This window comes from Nycticebus coucang, chromosome 7 (genome assembly GCF_027406575.1).
Source record: "Nycticebus coucang isolate mNycCou1 chromosome 7, mNycCou1.pri, whole genome shotgun sequence".
Lineage (NCBI taxonomy): Eukaryota > Metazoa > Chordata > Mammalia > Primates > Lorisidae > Nycticebus > Nycticebus coucang.
Genome location: NC_069786.1, coordinates 56834901 through 56857866, shown reverse-complemented (window position 1 = coordinate 56857866; position 22966 = coordinate 56834901). Strand labels below are relative to the sequence as shown.

Below are 22966 nucleotides of genomic sequence, written 5' to 3'. Positions count from 1 at the left end.
AATAGTATTTTATTACTGATTCCTCTGGAATAAAGTCTGCTTTGTAACACACACTTTGGTTCTCATAGACCCACAGTTCTCAAACCTTCTGGTCTCAGGAAACCTTTACCCTCTTAACAATTATTGGGGATCCTTGAAGAACCTTGAATTACGTGGGTTGTGTGTATTAGAAATTAGAAAAATGTAAACATATTTATTAGAAATTAGAAAAATGTAAACATATTTATTAATTTATTAAAAAGTCATGTGTGATGTGTTTGTTATTGTTAACATAAGCAGCACACTAATAAATTTATATAGTATACATTTATATATATAAAATAATTATGTTTTATTTGGGGGGAATAGGGTTGACTTTGCTTTTAAAATGCTTCAAAAGTTATTATGTTATAAAGGGACATGGCTGAATAGGTATGAAACAGATTCCCCATTGTGAGTTTTTCTGATGGCTTCTGCAAGGATCATGGAGATGTTGATCACCTGTGTTTTGGAGCGATGCTTCCTCTTGTCCTTCTGAGGTATGGTATTGGTGACTACTACTGCTTCAAAGCACGCATTGTTGATATGGGAAATTGTTGATACAGGAAATTGCTGGACCAGAAAATATTCCATGAGTCAAGATAGCATGAACTCTAGTAGCTCCAGGTAGGAGAAGTTTGTTAGCTGCATGGCAGATTGTGCTACAAGTGTCAGCCATGTCCTCAACAAGGATGGCCACCTGATGCTTCACACCTCCCACTAGTACCATGTGGTCCACTTCATAAGCCTTCTTCCATCCCTTGTGAATCAAGGCAAAGTCTATATTCAAATGGTTGGTGATGGAGGTCACTCTCTTAGCTTCACCAGAATCAGGTGAAACAAAAGTGCAGTCCCTCCACTCAGAGATATTCTCCTTTATCCACTTCAGGGCAGCTGGTTCTTTATACAGAGTGTCAACTGGGATATCAAAAAAGCCCTGGATTTGAGAAGCACGTGGGTCCATGGTGATAATGTGATCTGTGCTTGCTACAGACAGCATATTTGCAAAAATTTTTGCTGAAATTGGAGCCCGGCTCTTACCCTTGTTATCCTGCTGGGCATAAGGAAATCATGGGATGACTGCAGTAACCCGGCTGGCTAAAGCAATCTTATAGGCATTAATCATGATCAAAAGCTCCATCAAATTGTCATTGATTTCACCACAACCATTCTGAACAATGTAGAAATCCTCTCCACATACACTTTCACCAGTTTCCATACAGGTCTGGTTGCTAAATTTCTTTCTTTTTTTTCCAGACAGAGTCTCACTATGTCACCCTCAGTAGAGTGCTGTGGCTTCACAGTTCACAGAAACCTCCACTATGTCACCCTCAGTAGAGTGCTGTGGCTTCATAGCTCACAGCAACCTCCAACTCTTGGCCTTAAGCGGTTCTCTTTCCTCAGCCTCCCAAGTAGCTGGGACTACAGGTGCCCACCACAACGCCCAGCTATATTTTTGTTGTAGTTGTCATTGTTGTTTAGCTGGCCCGGGCCAGGTTCGAACCCACCAGCCCCGGTGTATGTGGCCGGTGCCCTAACCCCTGAGCTAGTGGAGCCAAGCCATGGTTGTTGAATTTCTTAGTCACCACGTTGCCTAGCTCCAGGCCCAAGAGGTCAGCAATTTTCTGGGATAAATCTGATAGGAACTGCCACTGAAGATTTTGATATTCGGGCATCTTAGCCAACTACCCTTGAAACTCTTTGCTAAGCGATCACTGTTGCAGCGGAGACCGAACTAACAGACTCAATACCTATTTGCACTGCTACCCCCACATCTTACATTCCTCCCACCCCCACCCCTGAGCAGGGCTCTAAATTATCCAGTAATTATTTTTTATTGCAGTTTGGCCGGGGCTGGGTTTGAACCCACCACCTTCGGTATATGGGGCCAGCGCCCCACTCACTGAGCCATAGGCGCTGCCCCTAATTATTTTTTAAAGCAAAAAAATTTGTGAGCAAAGTGGCATTGTTTCACATTTTTGCAAATCTCTTTAATATCTGGCTTCAAGAGATTTCAATCTTTCATGAAATTTTTTTTTGATTGAAGTGTATATTTAAAAAAAATTTATCCTCACACAACTACTGTATGGTTGGAAAAGAAAGTATCTTGTGTTCCCTCTGAGAACCCACCACTATTGAGTAGGTATTTGACTACTCTAGTTCAGTGTGTGTGTGTGTGTGTACAGCAATTCCACAAAATTGAAAAATCTTCAGGGGAAGCTAGATATTTAGTGACCTTAATCATCTTCACATTTGTTATTTTCCAGTGGTTTACCTCCCTCATCATTAAGTGCATGTATCAGGTTAAACTGATAGAGTAATAAAACTAAAATCTGACTTCTAGCAGCTTGTTCCTTTTTGAGCAATTTCCAAAGTGACATTTAGATCTCTTAACATGGAAAATGTAGCAGGTGGTAAGAATTTACACACTAAGACTCTGATTTTCACTTTACTTGCTGCAGTCAACTTCATTGTACTTTGGAGACCTCATTCCCACTGATGACAAAAGGCACAGGCTATGCCAGTGACACATACCTTCACCTCTGTAGGTTTAAAATGGTCTCTTTTAAGTAATTACTCAGTTTTTCAGAGTCTCTTCCCAGAGATAAATTTATGTGATGCTTATACTTTGGGTCCCTTACTTTCCTGGGACCCTTTCAAGGCCTGAGAGGGGTCCTAGCAATTTTCCATTTATAATAAATTATATGTAATTTAGTATACTTTTTCCCAAAGAGGACTCTGTAAATTGTATGAACTTTAGGCATGGCAAAACCTTTCCCTTTAAGTGTTTTCCTTTCCCTCTCCTTCTGAAGGTGGCATCTGGGTGAGAGGAGAAGCCAATTATCCTTCTGGCAATGGGAGGGTGATGTCTGCCCTTGTGCTGTACTGTGGATTCTTGCTGAAGGAGCTCCTAAAGTGCCCTTGGTCCCAGGAACTATGAGGGAACAATGTTCTTCTTTGCTAACTTGGCAAAGAGTGGCAGTAAGACAAATCTGGGATCTGGCTGTGATCCCTGGCTTACCAGTTGCTTTATGGTCCTTTGCTGGACAGTCACCTCTCCCATGCCCTTGGTGAACCTTTCATGAACTTGACAGCCAGCACCCTGAATTATCTTCTGTGACCACTTTAGTCAAATGCTGGCCCTGGGGATTTGGGTCCATCTGGTTAGGTACCTCATTTAGTTACTTCTTTATTGCTCAAGTGCCATGATGGATAGGAACCACATGGGGTTTCTCTGAGAGGCTTATAGCCTGACTAGGAGAAAGACTCCTGCCCTGCGATCCTGCTCTCCTCAACCAGTTTGGGTGTCTCTACCACCCAAAGTTAGTCCACCTGAAGTTTAGGCCTAAGAAGATAAGGGAGAAGAGAGTGCATTTGATCTGATCTCTTGCTCTTCTCTCTCATTAATTAATTAGTTAATTAATTTTTAACCATACAGTGCAGTAGGTATTATGTATATTCACATTGTTGTGAAATAGATCTCCAGAATTTTTGTATTTTGCAAATAGAAAACTCTGTACTTACTAAACAATCACTTCACTTTCCTCTCTCCCTCCATTCCCTGGAAACTGCCATTATACATTCTGTTTCCACGTATTTGACTACTCTAGACATTGCATATAAGTGGAATCCTAAATATTTGCCTTTTTGTGACTCATTTCACTTAACATAATGTCCTCAGGTTTATTTGTGTTGTAGTGTGTGACAGGATTTCCTTTCATTTAAGGCTGAGTACTATTCCATGGTATATATATATGTTACATTTTGTTTATTCATTTGTTTTCTTAATTTGCATTTTATTACATTGCCTTTTTCTTAAGCTAGAATATATAGTAAACAACTAAATTAGCTTTTCCTAAAGCTGCGAGATATGTATATACATATGTGTGTATATATCCTATTAATAAATATTAATATAGGAATATATAATATTTTGAGCAAGTTCTCCATCCTTAAAATCAACACTGAAAACTGATAAAATTCAAAAACTAATAAGAAATGAAGTTATATGGTCATACCTAAAAGGGATTTATCATCTGCCAATAATTCCACAGCTGAGGTTTTTTGTTGTTTGTTTTTTGAGATAGAGTGTCATTCTGTTTTCCAGGCTAGAGTGCTATGGTGTTAACAACCTCAATCTCCTGAGTTCAAGTGATCCTCCTGCCTCAGCCTCCTGAGAGTAGCTGGGACTACAGGCACCTGCCACAACACTTGGCTTATATTATCTATTTTTAGGAGAGAAATATATTTCTAGTTTTTATTCTTAATCTTGCTCAGGGTTGTCTCAAACTCCCTGTGCTAGGCTTCCTAGAGTGCTAGGATTCTAGGCCTGAACCACTGGGTCCAGCCCATAGCACAGTTTTAATAAAATGTCCTGAATAGCAAGTAATTGTGTAGGAAGAGGAATCATGTCACATCTAATTTCATCCTCCTCCATTTTAATGGAGAGGGCACTCTTATTTTCACTGTCAATTGTTTCTTATCTCAGACTGATGATCTAGGGGTTAAATTATATAGGGCATTAAGATCTTCTTTATATTTAAGAGACATTCTTTCTCATTGGATGCTGAACTGAATAATCAAATGATGAACTATGTACTGTGTTTTCAAAGTTATCTGTTTATGCAATTGAGTATCTTGTTTTGGACCTCAGTTCCACCCCCTATCAGGAAGCATTGTGGTACCTGAGGTACTGAAAGGCCTTTTAGCTACACTTCATATGTTCTTTCCCAAAATATTCCTGTGCCTCAATATTCCTTAGCCAGTATTTATGTAGCAGGAAAATGTGTCTCCTCTGTGTAGCTGTGTAAAGCACGGCACAGCCATAAGGTGGTTTCATTCTTCTGTTCTCTGCCCTCCATCTGTGACTTTGACAGCTAGTTCCTGATGGGCCTGGGAATCATTTGCAGATGTTTATGTACTAGCAGTACCTCAGGATTCAGTTTGAAAACTAGCAAGTTTCTAGTCTTGGCAGCCAGGGCTAGGTGTTTGTCATATTTTCTTTCTTTCCTGCATTCCTTCCTGTTCAGTCACATGTGTTATCATGGTTAGATTTGTGTTGATTGTTTTTGATTTGTTTTTTTTTTTTTTTTTTTGTAGAGACAGAGTCTCACTTTATGGCCCTCGGTAGAGTGCCATGGCCTCACACAGCTCACAGCAACCTCCAACTCCTGGGCTTAGGCGATTCTCTTGCCTCAGCCTCCCAAGTAGCTGGGACTACAGGCGCCCGCCACAACGCCCGGCTATTTTTTGGTTGCAGTTTGGCCGGGGCCGGGTTTGAACCTGCCACCCTCGGTATATGGGGCCGGCGCCTTACTGACTGAGCCACAGGCGCCACCCTGTTTTTGTTTTTTTAAGTTTCCTCTTGTAGCCTGAAAACCTGAAGACTCTCAGAGCTTGATCCTTGGCCTTAGATTTGAAGAATTTTGGATCTGTGCAGGCTCTGACTTTTAGTAAATTTGGGCAAGTCGTGTGACAGGAGTGTCTGTTTTTTCATCTATCTTGTGGGTTTATTATAACCTGACAAAAGGATTTTATTTAAAGTTTCATGAGATTATTTGTGAGCCAGTGCTTTCAAAGGTGTAAACAGGAGTTGTACTATTTTGACTTGATAATTTTTTTTTTTTTTTGACCTACAGCTATGAAATGTCTGTGGGCAATTACATGGATGAAACTTGCCATATTATAATAACCAGCCATTTCAGCTAATTCAGCCAAACATCTGGTTAAATTTACTGTACTGATATTTTGACTGAATTAATAGGCCTGTATAGAGAAAGTCCAAAATAGCCTAGAAATTTAGCTTTGCTGTTTAATAAAGGAGCTTCCTGCTTGTCTCATTAATGGCACCTGTCTGACTCACTTCCGAGCCAGATGTTGTACCTCATCATTTCATAGAGTGTCATTTCTGCACACTGACTTTCTTTTCATAGTTTCTGTAGCAAAATCTATTTCATGCCATCACCAGGATATTGTTGATGACAGCTGCAACACCTGAATAGGTAGCTGTAGCTTTCACATGGACACATAGACGGGAAATTTTCTCAGAATAGAGCCAGCAGGGAATGAAACATATGGAAGGAAGGGGAAGAAGTGAAGACTGGTTTCTATAACAAATCCCTCCAAGTTTTGACAAGGTTCTCTGATATTCTGTCAAACCACCCCAGGGCTGAGAGGCAGGTAACTTCTCCCTCTTTAGTCTGAGCAGTAAGATTTGCCTGAGGAAAGAACTTTCTTACATTGTTATCCAAAAACCCGTGACTTCTTCATGATTAAATAGTTTATAACTCTAGCTGTTCATCATATTCACCTGAATAGATGCTTAATACACATTCCCCTGTGGGTATTTTTATTCAGTGGGTTACAGATGGGGCTCAAGCATTTGTCTTTTAAGATGTTCTTCTGGTGTTGCTGATGTGCAAAAAGCTAGCAGAAATGTAGTAGAGAAGCTAATGATCTAATGGACGATTGTTTAGAGATGGACGCTAAGGCCTCTGCCAATTCAGAGTTTATTCAAGTGGAAGACGATAAATCTTCCCTTGCAGGGGTCAAAATCTGAAAGGAATACAGGAACTAATAGGTAAGTTTAAAAAAGCCATTTTACACAGCTTGTGAAATACAGGAGGGTACGGGTGGGGATTGTGGCAAATTGGAGAGGAAAACTCTGACAGGCACTCTGGTTAATAAAACATATCTGTGAATAAATTTGGTCTTGGTCTTTACTTTTTTTTTTGCAGTTTTTGGCCTGGGCCAGATTTGAACCCACCACCTCTGGTATCTGGGGCTGGCGCCCTACTCCTTTGAGCCACAGGCACTGTCCCCTTGGTCTTTACTTTTATGAAGAGGATAAAGTCTTCTGGGGAGGTTGGGAGCAAAGGGGAACATTCTTCTTCTTCTTCTTTTTTTTTTTTTTAGAGACAAAGTCTCACTTTATCACCTTTGGTAGAGTGCTGTAGTGTCACAGCTCACAGCAACCTCCAGATCTTGGGCTTAAGCAATTCTCTTGCCTCAGCTTCCCAAGTAGCTGGGACTATAGGCACCTGCCACAATGCCTGGCTAATTGTTTTTTTGTTGTTGTTGCAGTTTGGCCAGGACTGGGTTCGAACCCTCCACCCTTGGTATATGGGGCCGGCACCCTACTCACTGAGCCACGGGTGCCGCCTGAGAACATTCTTCTTATATCTGGAGTTTTTCTTCAGGTTTCCAGTGTGGAAATATCAGTGCTATTTTCTTTTTGAGGTTTTTAAGAATTATGTTAAGACATTAAATGTAAGAGGAGTACCTTGTAGATTACCTTTCACAAAGACAGAGGAGAGGAATATTATTAAAATGGATCCATTTCCTTCTCTCCTTTTATCTCTCAGTTTTCCCCATCTGATTGTACTCATTTGGAGCAAGTTTAAGTTAGAAGAGGGTAAGCAGGGTACAGTGAACTTGACATTTCAGCTTGTCTCAATTTCTTCTACTGCTGTATCTACTCCTAATCCTCTAGGATGGTGGTAAGAAAATGTCAATAAAATAAGAAGAATATAAAGGAATAGGAAGTACTCAAGAAGATCTGAAAAAGTATTTTAAAGTTAGAAATATTTTAGGGGCATCTGCTGAAAATGTTGCCTAACTGTGGTATTCATTTTTTTCACTTTGGGGCAATGAAATTTTATGAGTCACTAAATACATATTTTGACATCTGGCTTCACTGCTTTTTTTCTTGAATGCTGTAAATTCTCATCATGAGAGTTTCCTTCTTGTCAGTCTTTTGATACTACACTCTCAATCATTTTCTGGGTGATTTACAGATTGTGGTGCCTAACTGCCTTAGGCCTGAGTTTCCTATTAATTTTCTAGGCTAGAAAAAAGACGTAGGGCAAGGACTGGAAATGTTAAATTTTGTGTGAAGACATGCTAAGTTTGGGCCTTCCTTAGCTAAGTAATTTTTATCCTTGTGCTTGTTTCATTTGTTAATGCAAATTCTTGTATTCAGCATTATTTAGACATGATTTTTTACAGATTTGAAGATTCTCTTGATTTAAAATTTCCTTCTGACGCATCTAGTCCTAACTACAACTACCAGTTTTGGAACTCTGATCCACGTGAGATTCTGAGATGTTTCAATTTTGAATTTGTTGATTTTCTTTTATAGAGAAATTGATTTTACATTGACATAAGGTAATGACTGCTCTTTTTTTATGAGTACATTTTTAAAAAATTTGAACTCAATGTGAGCAACAGAGAGTTTTAATTTCTATAACTGATGAAGTATGTCTATTCCACCTGAAACATGAAAATATGGATTAGCAATAGGTGCTAGTAGTTTTCACGGCTGTGAAATGGAAAATTTCTTCTATGATTTTTCATTTTAGATTGTTGGTTTAAGGCAGCAGTTTTCAACCTGTGGGTCGCAACCCACAGAACTGTATTAAAGGGTTGTGGCATTGGGAAGGTTGAGAACCACTGGTTTAAGGGTAAGGTAAGGACTAGATCAAAGTCCCCTGCGAGTGTATCTTTTTCTCTTTTATCTTCCTCTTCTCAATTTTATACGTTTCTGTAGTAGTATCTTTAAGCATTCCATTGAAGCCTGTTTATTCTCATAGGGAGAAGAATGTAGAAACACTCACCATTAGACAATCCGTGAGAAGGCAAACAAAGAAGGTTCCGGCCGGCCGTGAGTTTGCAAATACACGTACTAGGAAATTTAGGATAATGTGAAGTCCCAGCTCTTGACTAACGACCTTAATTAGTGAAACAGAGAAAAGGAGATGTATCCTGCAGATGCATGTACTTTTAGGAAATTATCTCAGGATCCCTCAGGCATACCTTAACATCTGAGGTGTCAACATTCATCCCTGCCTGGTCACATTAGTTCTGTAACTGATATTACTGAATCTTAGGCATTGCTGCTAGAGTGTGAAAGAATGTGTTTTGGGTAGGTTACTCTTTGCATTTACCAGGAAAATTCCTTAGGGTGTCTAGAGGTGCTAGAGTAAACTACAAGAGCTCTCAGAATGACAACATTCTTAGGACAGCAGTGAGATGCTTGTAATGGGAGATTGCCCTGAGTTGCTAACATTTCCAACAACTGAGAACTAGGCATTTATGTTAGAATCCATGGAGGAGCATTCACTCTTTTTCCCCCCCTTCACTTGGCTTTGCAATTGGTGAGGCAAGTTTTGCCAGGCAAGGATAGGATCCTAAAACTCTGAATCCTAGTTAGTTGCTTTGGGGAGGTGTCCAACCTATTTGCCTTAGGGTTAATGACCACTTTTGCTTTCTTGACTTTCTTTCTTTCTTTTTTTTTTAATAAATTACAGCTGTGTACATTAATGCAATCATGGGGCAACATACACTGGTTTTATAGACCGTTTGACACATTTTCATCACACTGGTTAACATAGCCTTCCTGGCATTTTCTTAGTTATTGTGTTAAGACATTTACATTCTACATTTACTAAATTTCACATATACCCTTGTAAAATGCACCACAGGTGTAATCCCACCAATCACCCTCCCTCCGTCCACCTCCCTCCTCCCTGCCCTCCCTTTCCGCCTTCCCCCATTCTTGGATTATAACTGGGTTATAGCTTTCATGTGAAAGCCATAAATTAGTTTCATAGTAGGGCTGAGTACATTGGATACTTTTTCTTCCATTCTTGAGATACTTTACTAAGAAGAATATGTTCCAGCTCCACTTTTTTGACTGTCTTAAAGAGAGTGCTTCATCATGTAGCCTGGCTTTGGCCAGGGCTGGAAGTTAGGAAAACAGGTCCAACTTTGAGGGGCGATGCTATAGCAACTCAAAGTAAGGTTTGTTTTTTTGTTTTCATAGGCTACCTTGGTATCACTCACTGATTTTTTACTTTCACTAACATCACATACATCAATCCTCTAAAACTTGATTAAGCTAATAGAATAGTTTTTTATTTCACTGCATCTTGCATCTGAGGGTAGCTTACCCAGAGAGCCACATCACAATGAGCACATTATTGATTATCCATGAAGACACCCTAGGCATTGCAATTATTAACTCTTCTTTAAATCAAATAGGCCTAGTCATATAACTGAAAAGATTAATAGGAGTAGGGGCAGCAATGAAGAAATGAGAAGGCCAACTTGCAAATCTGATTGAAATGTCTAGTATATTGAAATTGAGGAGAAGATGTAAAATTAAGAGAGTTACAAGCAGGAAATGGCAAACACCAGCTGAGGCGATAGGGAATGCCATATGTTATATGTTCTTTATGCTTTTTTTCTCTTGCTTTTTTTTTTTTTTTTTCAAAAAAAGACTATATATAAAATACACACATTATATATATACATGCATACATTACCCTGGCACATGTATCATTAAGGATCTCCTTGGAAAGACAAGTTGATATATTTATATTTTGGAAACAAAAATCCAAAGTTATTTTCTGCAGCATCAGGTTTGCATTTATACCAGTAATCCCACGACTCTATTCATTGTCGAAGATTTAAAATTCTAGTCAGTTTTCTTTTGGTTTTCCTGTTGGATTTTATCTGTCCAAGTTCTGAGCTCTGCTGTCTCTCTGTGTTTCTGTTGATGAGCATCCAAGGAATAGTTTTGAAGCCTGTTCCCATCTATTCTTCCCACAATATTTATTTAACATGGGGTAAACAACTGATCACAAAGGATAAACAATGATAGAATATTCTTAATCTTATTGTATTAGGGCCATGCAAATCTGGGCAGCATTTATTAAATGAAAGTGAATGTGAATTTTATGTTATTTTGTGATGTGGAATGGCTTTTGGATGTCAAAATAAATTATCCCATTTATATTCCTTGTTTAGATTTATTTTAAAAATTTGCCATTTCCCTTTGAAATTCGCTGTTCAAAACCATCTACATATTTAGTTTTTTTTTTATTGTTTGTGCTATAAACAATGATTAATAAAGCATCCAACAAAAAGTCTAGAATTGCTAAGTTGTTAAGAAAATCAACAGCTTTTGAAAAAGGAGCAGTTACTCATCCTATTGGCTAATCTACATTTCTCCGGGCCTTAGATGGCTTTGACCTTCCTAGTTTGCCTTCCAGATGGCAGTAGCAATGAAATTCTCTCTACATGTTCTGTATTCATGATTTCATAGAGCTCATTAACAAAAACAACAGTAATAACAACAACAATAACAACAACAACAAAAAACCCTCCTCTCAGGCCTGCTTAACAATTTATTATCATTTGACTGATTTACAAAATTACATAAAGAATGCTTTGCCTTCCCCTTACACAACAAATAGCAATGATGTTTTCTTATTTTAGAAAGGAGTGTACCGCTTAAATGACTTGTCTTGTTTCACAGCTTAGTTCTCTGCCATTTTGCAGTCTTGGAACCTGTAGAGATAGTTCTTCTTTTCTGTAGACAATGGAAGTGGACACTACTAAAATAAAGAAATGTGTCTCATAGCTATCAAATACTTCCTTCTGCATATGGTAGTCTCTTCTGGAAGATCCATTTATAGAAGAAAAGCTTACTAGTTCATTCAAAGGTTGGCAGTGCCCTATTATGTCAGCTTAAGCTAAAAATAGACTGCAACAAAAGCTCTTCTTTAAATACTATCTAGACAATGATGACTTTAAGTAGCACAGTTACCTAGATCAACATGTTCTTTTTTTTTTAAGAGGCAGAGTCTTAGTTATGTTGCCCAGGCTGGAGTTCAGTGGTTATTCACTGGTAGAATCAGGGCACATTGCAGCTTCAAACTCCTAGCCTCAAGTGATCCCCCCACCTTAGCCTCCTGAGTAGCTGGAAACTGTCTGGCCTTACTTAGACTGGTATTATAAAGCAGGTTTACTGGTGTGGATACAAGCATTATAATAATTACTAATTCAGAATGTCAAAAAGGTCTCTGATCTGGGATTATACAGAGTTCAGAATTATAAAAAGCTATGACAATCTTGCCGAGTTATTGGATGTTTCAGGAAAGTGTCCTTCTCCTCCTTTTTCTTTTCTTTAAGTAAGCAAATTGTCTGCCTATGTCTCAGTCATCTACTATATTTCATAAATGATACTCCAGGCCAGGAAAACAGAAGGTGGAAGTAAGAATATAAATAGAAGTTTTCTCTTTATGTTGTAAATGAGCTATGATGCCTTGGCATTCTACCTAGGGTGACAGAGTGAGACCCTGTCTCAAAAAAATAAAAATAAATAAACACATAAACTAATAATATAGCAGTTATAAATATAAACTCCCAGAATAATTTGACTGGCAAATGTTGTAAGACCTAGCTAAATGTTTGTCTCATTCTTCACGATGAGACACACAGGAAAGCTTGCAGGAATACTGTACTTTGTTTTTCTCATGGGAGAAAGAAGGAAAATTGAAGGAAACAAGGACTGTGCCAGGACATGATTAAGCAATCAGAACATTGTGAAGTCTAGAGGAACTGTAGTGTCAGGAGAACAGTTGAACAAGAAAATAATGTACTGAAAGTAAAGCAGTCTTAAAGGTTTTGGAAAGATTTGATGGTATGTGAGAAAGAAAGAAGACATTTTGAAGCCTTGATGTAAGATCAGAAGTGAAACAGACCTGTATTCCTTTCTGTCACTCTCTTTTCTCATTTCCTTCCTCTTCATTGAATCATCATGTTGAGGTCAGTGAGAAAAGTTAATCTGGGCTGTTTCTCATGAAGGTGTACACCAGTCATCCAGATGTTAGTATCCCTTATTCAGCGTGATTTTGATAAATGTGCTTAAATAAATAAACACCCTAATTTCTATTAAATCATTCGGTGGGAATCACAGGGCAATATGCCACAGTATGAACTAAGCCACATTGCTAGTCCTAGAAAAAGTGAAGATAGAGTTTTGTGCTTATAAATACTATTTTTACAATGCTATTTAATATTTGTATTCGGTGACATGTTAAGGTACTAAGTATTCTAGAAATAGAAAGACATATGAAAGGACAGGAAAGAAAGTGGAAAGATAGGAAAAGTATTTTAGAATTTTGTAACAGTTCCATAGTATTAGAGCCTACTTTTTAAAAAATTTATTTTAATTGATTTCTCTCTGTTGTGCATGCTTCTCAACACAGTTATTCTTTTTTTTTGTTTATTGTTAAATCGTAGCTGTGTACATTAGTGCAATCAAGGGGTCCAATGTGCTGGTTTCATATACAATCTGAAATATTTTCATCAAACTGTTCAACGTAGCCTTCGTGGCATTTTCTTAGTTATTGTATGTAGACATTTGTATTCTGCCTTTAGTAAGTTTTGCCTGTAACCATTCTAAGATGCACCATAGGTGTGACCCCACCCATTACCACCGTTACCTCCTCCACCCTAACCTCCCCCCCACTTCCTCTTCCTTGTCCCTTTCCTCATAGTCTTGTGCTATAGTTGGGTTATAGCCTTCATGTGAAAGCTATAATTTAGCTTCATAGTAGGGCTGTGTACATTGGATACTTTTTCTTCCATTCCTGAGATACTTTGCTAAGAAGAATATGTTCCAGCTCTATCCATGTAAACATGAAAGAGGTAAAGTCTCCATCTTTCTTTAAGGCTGCATAATATTCCATGGTATACATGTACCACAATTTACTAGTCTATTCATGGGTTGATGGGCACTTGGGCTTCTTCCATGACTTAGCAATTATGAATTGGGCTGCAATAAACATTCTGGTACATGTCTTTGTTATATTGTGACTTTTGGTCTTCTGGGTATAAACCTAGTAAAGGAATTATAGGATCGAATGGCAGGTCTATTTTTAGGTCTCTAAGTATTCTTGAAACATCCTTCTGGAAGGAACATATTAGTGTGCATTCCCACCAGCAGTGTAGAAGTGTGCCCTTTTCTCCACATCCACGCCAACATCTCTGGTTTTGGGATTTTGCTATGTGGGCTACTCTTACTGGGGTTAGGTGATATCTCAAAGTAGTTTTGATTTGCATTTCTCTGATAATTAAGGATGATGAGCTTTTTTTCACGTGTTTGTAGATCGTGTGTCTGTCTTCTTTAGAGAAGTTTCTCTTCAAGTCCCTTGCCCACCCTGAGATGGGATCACTTGTTCTTTTCTTGCTAATATGTTTGAGTTCTCTGTGGATTCTGGTTATTAGACCTTTATCGGAGGTATAACCTGCAAATATTTTCTCCCATTCTGAGGGCCATCTGCTTGCTTTACTTACTATGTTCTTGGCTGTGCAGAAGCTTTTTAGTTTGATCAGGTCCCAGTAGGGTATTTTTGATACTGGGGAGTCCTCCTCATAAAATATTCACCCAGGCCGATTCCTTCAAGAGTTTTCCCTGCACTCTCTTCTAGTATTTTTATAGTTTCATGTCTTAAGTTTAAATCTTTTATCCAGTGAGAGTCTATCTTAGTTTATGGTAAAAGGTGTGGGTCCAGTTTCAATCTTCTACAGGTTGCCAGTCAGTTCACCTAGCACCATTTGTTAAATAGGAAATCTTTTCCCCACTGAATGTTTTTGATTGGCTTGCCAAAGATCAAATAACAGTAAAGTAGCTGGATTCATCTCTTGGTTCTCTAATCTGTTCCAACATCTACTTCTCTGTTTTTGTGCCAATATCATGCTATTTTGATCACTATCAATTTATAGTACAGTCTCAGGTCCGGTAGTGTGATTCCTCCTGCTGTGTTTTTATTGCTGAGTAACGTTTTGGCTATTTGACTTTTTTTCTGATTCCTTATAAAATGAAGTATTATATTTTTCAAGATCTTTAGAATATGACAATGGAGCTTTAATAGGAATTTCATTAAAATTATATATTGCTTTGGGTAGTATAGACATTTTAACTATGATTCTTCTCAGCCATGAGCATGGTATGTTTTTCCATTTGTTAACATCTTCAGCTATTTCTTTTCTTAGAGTTTCATAGTTCTCTTTCTAGAGATCTTTCATGTCCTTTGTTAGGTATACTCCCAAATATTTCATCTTCTTTGGTGCTATTGTGAAAGGAATAGAGTCCTTGACTGTTTTTTTGGCTTGGTTATTGTTGGTATATATAAAGGCTACAGATTTATGGGTGTTGATTTTGTAGTCTGAGACATTGCTGTATTCCTTGATCACTTCTAGGAGTTTTGTAGTAGAGTCCCTAGTGTTTTCCAGGTATACTATCATATCATCTGCGAAGAGCGAAAGTTTGATGTCTTCTGACCCTATATGGATACCCTTGATGGCCTTTTCTTCCCTAATTGTGGTGGCTAAAACTTCCATTACAATGTTAAAAAGCAATGGAGACAATGGGCAGCCTTGTCTGGTTCCTGATCTGAGTGGAAATGATTCCAATTTAACTCCATTGAATATGATATTGGCTGTGGGTTTGCTGTAGATGGCCTCTATTAGTTTAAGAAATGTCCCTTCTATACCAATTTTATTAAGTGTTCTGATCATGAAGGGATGCTGGATATTATCAAAAGCTTTTTCTGCATTAATTGAAAGAATCATATGGTCCTTATTTTTTAGTTTGTTTTTGTGCTGAATTACATTTATAGATTTACATATATTGAACCAGTCTTGAGACTCTGGGATAAATCCCACTTGGTTGTGGTGTATAATTTTTTTGATGTGTTGTTGGATTTTGTTTGTTAGGATCTTATTGAGTATTTTAGCATCAATATTCATTAGTGATATTGGTCTATAATTTTCTTTTCTTGTTGGGTCTTTCCCTGGTTTGGGGATCAAGGTGATGTTTGCTTCATAGAATGTGTTGGGTAATATTTATTCTTTTTCTATATTTTGGAAGAGGTTTAGTAATATAGGTATTAGTTCTTCTTTAAAAGTTTGATAGAATTCTGATGTAAAAAGCCAATCTGGTCCTGGGATTTTCTTTTTAAGGAGATTTTATATAATTGATGCTATTTCAGAACTTGATATAGGCCTGTTCAACATTTCCACTTCATTCAGGCTTAGTCTTGGTAGGTGGCATACTTCCAGATAGTGGTCGATTTCTTTCAGATTTTCAAATTTCTGAGAGTAGAGTTTCTTGTAGTATTTGTTAAGAATTTTTTGAATTTCTGAGGGGTCTGTTGTTATTTCATCATTACCATTTCTGATTGATGAAATTAGAGATTTTACTCTTTTTTTCCTGGTTAGGTTGGCCAAAGGTTTATCAATTTTATTGATCTTTTCAAAAAACCAACTTTTGGATTTATTGATCTGTTGTATAATTCTTTTGTTTTCAATTTCATTTAATTCTGCTCTGATTTTGGTTATTTCTTTTCTTCTGCTGGGTTTGGGATTGGAGTGTTCTTCCTTCTTCAGTTGCTTGAGATGTCCCATTAAGTTATTAACTTCCTCTCTTTCCGTTTTCTTGAGGAAGGCTTGCAGTGCTATAAATTTCCCTCTTAGGACTGCCTTTGCAGTATCCCAGAGGTTCTGGTAATTCGTGTCTTGGTTGTTGTTTTGTTCCAAAAATTTGGTGATTTCCTTCTTAATCTCGTGTATAACCCATCTATCCTTCAACATAAGGTTGTTTAGCTTCCATGTTCTTGTATGGGTGTGCAGGTTCCTGTTGTTATTGAGTTCAACTTTTATTCCATGATGGTCTGAGAAGGTGCAAGGAATAATTTCTATTTTTTTTAAAATTTGCTGAGGTTAGATTTGTGGCCAAGGATGTGGTCGATTTTGGAGTATGTTCCATGGGCTGATGAGAAGAATGTGTTTTCAGTTTTGTTGGGATGAAATGTTCTGTGGATGTCTGTTAAGTCCTGATGTTGAATGGGTAAGTTTAAATCTAAAATTTCTTTGCTTAGCTTCTTTTTGGAGGATCTATCCAGCACTGCTAAAGGGGTGTTAAAATCTCCAACTACCATGGAACTGGAGGAAATCAAGTTGCTCATGTCTGTTAGAGTTTCTCTTACAAATTGAGATGTGTTCTGGTTGGGTGCATAAATATTAAAATTGAAATCTCATCATATTGAGTATTACCTTTAACAAATATGAAGTGTACATTCTTATTCTTCCTTATTTCGGTTGTTTTAAAGACTATTGCATCTGCAAATAGGATTGCAACACCTGCTTTTTTCTGCTTTCCATTTGCCTGAATATAGGTGACCATCCCTTCACCTTGAGTCTATATTTGTCTTTTAATGTAAGATGAGATTCTTGTATGCAGCAGATATCTGGCTTGAGTTTTTGTATCCAGTCAGCCAACCTGTGCCTCTTTAGAGGACAATTTAAACCCTTCACATTAATTTGGAATATTGATAAGCCTTTCAAGACTCTGGTGGACATTTTTAATCCTTTTGTGACTGTGGAAGTTGGAATTTGATCACAATTTTCTGGGTGGGTTTAGTTTTGTGGTGGAGGATGCACTGGTCTTTATGGAGGATAGGTCTGAGAATATTCTAGAGAGCTTGTTTAGTTATGGCAAATTTCTTCAACATGTGAATGTCATTAAGTATTTAATTTCTCTGTCATAAATGAAATTCAGTTTAGCTGGGTACAGGATCCTGGGTTGAAAGTTATTTTGTTTTAGGAGATTAAAAGTTTATGACCATCCTCTTCTAGCTTGAAAGGTTTCAGCATAGAGATTTGCAGTTATTCAAATATTCTTGCCCTTGTGGGTAATTGTTTTCTTTCGTCTGGCAGCTTTCAGAATTTTCTCCTTCATATTAACCTTAGGGAAATTGATTATGATGTGTCTGGGGGATGTCTTATTTGGGTTGAGTCATGCTGGAGTTCCGAAACTGTCTGCTATCTGAATTTCAGAATCTCTTGGCATGTCTGGAAAGTTCTCCTTCATAATCTCATGGAGAAGAGACTCTGTGCCTTGTGAAGCCACTTCATTGCTTTCAGGGATCCCTATAAGACGAATATTGATTTTCTTTGAATTATCCCAGAGCTCTCGGAGAGAGTAATCTGTTTTTGACCTCCATTTTTCTTCTTCTTTGAGAGTTTGGGAGTGTTTGAAAGCTTTGTCTTCAATGTCAGAAATCATTTCTTCTGCTTTCTCCATTCTGTTACTGAGGGTTCTACTGTATTTTTCAGATCTTTGAGGGCTGCAACTTCTTGTGTCAATGTGTCAAAATCTTTGGTCATTTGGTTTTTGAATTCACTGAATTCTTGAGATATCTTTTGGGTTACTGCTTGGAATTCTAATTCGATCTTATTTGCTATCCAGATTCTGAATTTGATTTTTTACATCTCAGCTATTTGTTTGTACATGGGATCTTGTGCTGTGTCTGCCCCATTGTTCCTTGGGAGAGTTGATCTACTCTGATTGTTCATATTGCTAGAGTTTTTCTGTTGATTTCACCCCATGATTGTTTTTCGCCATTGCCTCTGGCCATCCTGAGTTGGGGTGGTGTCTCTTCAAGATTAGACCCCAGCACGATCACTCTATTGTTGCTGGATCTTTGTAGGGAGTGACCCTGTGAAGTTCCTCTGGGGCTGCCCCAGCCAGGGAGTTCTGGTTGTGGAAGCAGCTTCGGAGTGTGACACACCCGGATCCAGCAACAGGGCAGGACGTGGTGTGCACAGTTCTGGCAGTGCCTGGCACCCAGTGCCTTTGGCACAGAAAGCCCAAGGCTCCAGCAATATCTGGCCAGGGGAAGGGCTCTGCACAGAGGCAGGGAGGGCTCCGGAGGGCATGTGGCTACCAGAGTCCCTGGCCAGATAAGCGGGCTGGTGTGGAGGTAGGGAGGGTACAGGAGGGAGGATGCAGGGTTGCGTGGCTCCCACAGTTCCTGGTCATGATATGTGGAGGCCTGGCAGGCACAGGTCGTGGGTCATAGCTCAGCTCCTATGGAGGTCTGGGCGGTGCCACGCCCAGGAGTTTAAGGTTGTTATGAACTGTGACACCACAGCACTGTGCCCAGGGCAACAACCCGAGGCTCCAGTGTGCCAAAACTGGTCTCACTCTGCCACTGAGGGTTAAGGCTGTAAGGTAGCTCAGTCCCTGCCTTTAGGCTGCTCAGTTACTAGGTTACTAGTTCCCACCCGATCCTTGCTCTGCAACCCTGCGGGCGGAGCTTGCTGGGGGAAGTTGTCTCACAATGGCTCCCTGTGGCCCACAGCCAAACACTATTAGCTCCATCCTGCTCAGCGACTCAGTCTGGGGCCCTTGACAATGCCCAAAGTTCTCCAACTCCTGCTCAAGCTCTCCCCAAGGCAGTTCAACTGAGTGTCAAGTCCAAAAACACCGAAACAGTTCACAGGTGAGGCCTTCTGGTTTGCAGTCTCACTGTTGCTTATACTTACGGCTGCCGGCAGGATTAGGTTGATAGAATACATGCAACCACTTGCCAGTTTCCACTGTTTTTTTCCTCCTCTTGGGGTCCAGAAGTTCCTTGCTGACTCCTCGTATCCTCAAAGGGATGATTATAGGCAGATCCCACCAGCCAGAGATTCCTGGAGTCTTATCTCCCCAGACTCCCTGTGCCCAGTTGCAGGGAAGCTGTTACTCGGCCGCCATCTTGTTCCTACCAGCTGTTGACCTCAGTCTTACAGGACAGCATGTTTAGTCAGGCAGAGAAAGGCGTTCTAACGGCCAAACCACCCTAAATGCTCCCAATTGCTTCTCATCTCAGAAAATAAGTAGGTTTAGGCCTGGTTAGTACTTGGATGATTGAAGCATGTTCTTCTCATTCTCCCTACACATCCATCAAAGGTTGGCCACTGCTCTGTTCGTCATAATCATCACTCTAGAACCCAGTTGGACAGGGAAGCCTTCTGGGGCATTGCTGGCTGGAATCCCAGCTACCCTGTAGGCTGAAGCAGGAGGATTGCTTTAGCCCAGGAACAAATGCCACAGGAGCCTGGAGAGCTGAAAGGCTCATCTCTGGAGTGTGGAAGAATGTTCTGCCTGGTCAAAGTACCAAGTTTATTCTGGTGACCACTACATTGTTTCACCTGCTGCTGGCACAATAACTGTGTCCAGCAGTTCTGCTGGTGTTCCTGACTTGATCGGGTGAAATTGATTCCCTCTGTCTGGAAATGGGTTTCAACCCTGGCCAGTTTTAAGGATGGCCCATATTCCAGCAGCATTGGCCTCTCCCAGGAACTGGCTAAGGGAGCCCAGAGAAGCCTATGCTTTGGAAATCAGGGTGGCATCTGTGAGATGGTGGTTTCAAGTCCTCTTCTCCCCCTCAAGTGGAGCTTCTGAGATGCTGGAGCTGCAGGCGGCTGAGGTCAGAGATCTCAACACAGTTATTCTTATGAGTGAAGTGTTACCTTTGACAACCCAAAATAAGTGACTGAGGCAAAGATCTCAATCAGTGGACATTTATTAAGTCTGCATTTAAGGACATGCCCAGGAAAAGCATAAACCATAGTAACATTTGTGACCTGTGTCGTCAGAAGAGATGTTTGGCAATTCATTATTTAAGGGGAGATGATATACAGAAGACAAAGGAAAAAGGCAGGGTGTGTAGTGAGGCAACTGGTTACGTTTTTGGTTATTAGCACTCAGGAAATCTACATTTCACAAAAGATAAAGTAAATGTTTGAAGAGAAAAAGGGAGTAAAGGAAGAATCAGTTATGTAGATATCCCTGGGTAGGTGGAGGAATGATTGATCTTGTCTTTTCTCTGTTCCATACCTGGGAAGATAAACTTGTAATCTACATCAATAGTGTGGAATTGAACAGACTTTAGTTTTAGAAGCTAGACTTAACCTGCAGCTCTAAAGTTACAATTTGAATATCCTTGATTGGCGGGGGCAGCTGGGAATTTCCTTAAGATCTGTGGTGGAGTCCATGTAGATGACTGAGGCTTTTTACCTTTCCATAGGGATCCAGCTAATGTATACTTTCAGTAATAGCTATTCATTTGGAAGGGGGTGTTGCATGACTCAGCATTTAGGCCTGACCTTTTTTACATAAAGAGTTGGGGAGTGGCCCTAAATTTTTTATTTTCCTTTACACCTTTATGGTAGTTTTAAAATGTTACTGGAAGAGTCCTATTTTTCCCAAGAAATCTTAATTTCTCACTCTTTTATTTTCTATTGTTTAACCATTCAGAATTGATTTCTTCAGGTATTCAAAAATGTCCCAATTGAAATGTAAATATGCCATGAAAGATAATAGCTGGAGCTTCCATCAGTTGAAACCAGGGTGGATGAGTGGGGATAGGTTCACTTTAAAGGGATAAACCTTGCTTAATATAGATTAATTGTGAAGATGGGAGAAGGGACAGCCATGTTCCAAGAGGATAGCTGAGCAAGAAGGTGAGAAACTTTTAAGTAGATAGGGAGGCTTGTAATTTGCTAAGAGAACTAGTTAGCAGTTGAATATAGTTTCCACTCCAAAATTGAACAGATGAGTTACTAAAATGGTTGCTTTATGGGGTGGGGCAGGTTGAAGAATTTTATGTTGTTCATCATCTTGCTGAAAAAGTCATATATAAACAGGCTTACTTTCTATTTTAAAATAAAGAAAACAGAGGGCTCTGACAGAAGTACCTGGTAATTTTGACCATGTGTAAAGCCCAAATATAGGCTATGACAATATTTCTACCTGCCCCTGCAAGAACTAAGACATTTGGTGAACTACTTTCTAAAATTTCAAATACAGCATAAAAAATTCAGAAAACATAGGAAAGTAAAAAGAAAAAAATTACACGCAGTATTACTTTTCAAAAACGACTGCTGTTAGTATTTTAGAATATTTCTAGTCTTTTAAAAATTAATTATGTTTTAAATCTTTTTATGAAGGAAATAGACATCCATTGCACAAAGTTTAGGCAATTAAGAAAGTGTAAAGACAAAAACTTTTTTCAAACCCTACTAACTTAGAGACTCTACTATGAACATTTGGATGTGTGGTATTTCCTTCCTGCATTTATTTTTAATCTGTATAGATACAATGTGGCAGACTACTGGCTGTCCCCCAAATTCCTTCTGCTTTTCTTTCTGGACACCTGGTAATACAGCTAAAAATTATATTTCCCAGATTCCTTTGAGGCTGTGACCATGTGACAAAGTTCTCACCAATGAGACATGAACAGAAGTCACATGTGCAATTTCTGCTCATTTTCTATAAGGTGATTGCCATGGACATATTCCTCTTTTTCCTTCTCATTCATAGCGTCTGATAGGAAGTAGAAGAATTCCAGCCTAATTAGGAAATGGCATATACACCCACCCTAATCTGAGCTCTGATTACATTCTTCATATTGGAGAAACTGTGAGGCCTTTGAGGACTTCCAAAGGGATACTCAGGCAAAACAAAGACTAAGAATTTTAAGTTGGAAGTTAAGAGCTAGCAATCCCTTGGATTTAGTGGCCTTCCTCCAAACAAGTTGATGGGACCAAGAAGAAATTTGCATTTACGTATTAATATTTTCATAAATACTCTACAACTTTATAAATGTTCTGTAAATATTTTAATAAATACATTAGTTTTATACATATTCCTATATCAATAAATATTCTTTGAACACATGATCTTTAATAATTATATGATTATCATATGGATAAACCCTCATTTATTGGGCATTTTAGTTATTTTTAATTTTTATTATAAGAATTCCATTTGATCCAGCAATCCCACTACTGAGTATTTTCCCAAAGGGAAAACAACATTTTATCAAAAAAGACACCTGAATGAAAATATTCATAGCAGCTCAATTCACAATTGCAAAGATATGCCCAAGCGACCATCAATACATGTTGCTTCTCACATCCACATGTGCTACCCCCAGTGGCAATAGCAGCATACTTAGATTTCCCTGCTGCATATAGCTCAGGTAAAGGCTGATTTTAATATGTTCTCCCTACTTGCTAACAATTGAAGGAGCAATTGTATCACATGCTTGGACAGTGAATAAGCAACCAGGTTCAATTTCAAGTGCCAGCACTGCTGTTCTACAGAAACTATAAAAATAAAGAAAACAAATTAGAGTCTGTGGTCTAGGTCAATCGTCAATGTGTTACCTTGCTAGCAGGTACTAGCCTCTCGTATTCCATTCTTTGCTGCATTCCTGCAGTCAAACATTATGCAAAATGACAGTAAAGTTTATCTTGGGGTGGA

At 38.9% G+C, this 22966-nt stretch overlaps 1 pseudogene; it reads right to left on the bottom strand.

Annotated features, from left to right (window-relative positions):
* Positions 1-387: 387 nt before the first annotated feature.
* Positions 388-22966, bottom strand: part of LOC128589711 (ribose-phosphate pyrophosphokinase 1-like) — a 39241-nt pseudogene continuing 16662 nt past the window's right edge.